The sequence below is a fragment of the Silurus aristotelis genome, assembly GCF_946808225.1.
Source record: "Silurus aristotelis genome assembly, chromosome: 23".
NCBI classification, from domain to species: domain Eukaryota; kingdom Metazoa; phylum Chordata; class Actinopteri; order Siluriformes; family Siluridae; genus Silurus; species Silurus aristotelis.
The window spans coordinates 19,390,809-19,391,402 of record NC_139596.1 but is presented as its reverse complement, the minus strand read 5'-3'; the positions used below and the strand labels follow the sequence as shown (position 1 = coordinate 19,391,402).

General features: G+C 33.8%; 1 protein-coding gene across 1 annotated transcript in view; it reads right to left on the bottom strand.

Moving 5' to 3' along the window:
• The window catches only part of rasl10a (RAS-like, family 10, member A), a 15,583-nt gene continuing 14,989 nt past the window's right edge, over positions 1-594 (bottom strand). The window contains exon 3 of the mRNA XM_083527479.1: positions 1-594. This exon is cut by the window's right edge and continues 4,102 nt beyond it. The gene's annotated coding sequence lies outside the window, so the exon portion shown is untranslated.

Genomic DNA, 594 nt, shown 5'->3' with positions numbered 1-594 from the left:
CATTATTACAAATTTAACCAATATCATGAAACGTATTTTTGCTCCGCCCCGAGACCCGCCTAGGGTCTAAATGTGGAATTAATATTTTTGAAGCTGAAAAATATGTCAACAGTAACCAACTCCAACACTTCAGCATTCACGATAAAGGCGTTCTGTTAATGTTTCTGTGTTTATTAACCAATTAAACAATCAACAAATTAAGCAATCAACAATTCAATCAACCAAAACAATTAACACATTTTCTTCAGGATTGTAAAATAAAACGTTCACATCAAACTGTCCTTTTAAAAAGGAACTTCTCAGTTGCAGGATTCTACATAGAACATGGCAGACTTCTGAAAGGTTCTTCTACATTGACCCTAATGAAGAAGTCATGAATTTACAAGCCATAAGGATCGTAAGTATTTTATAAAACGACATGAAGCAAGTTTATAACAAGGAAGCCCTCTGTTACAGGTTTCTACATAGAACCTTAGATGGAATCGCACTTGAAGACAAGGTGAAGAACCTTTAGGTTTTGTTTAGTGTGGTTACTTCAGTCAGATGCACAGTTGATAAAAAAGAGAAATCATTTGTCTTTTTTTAAAGTGTATT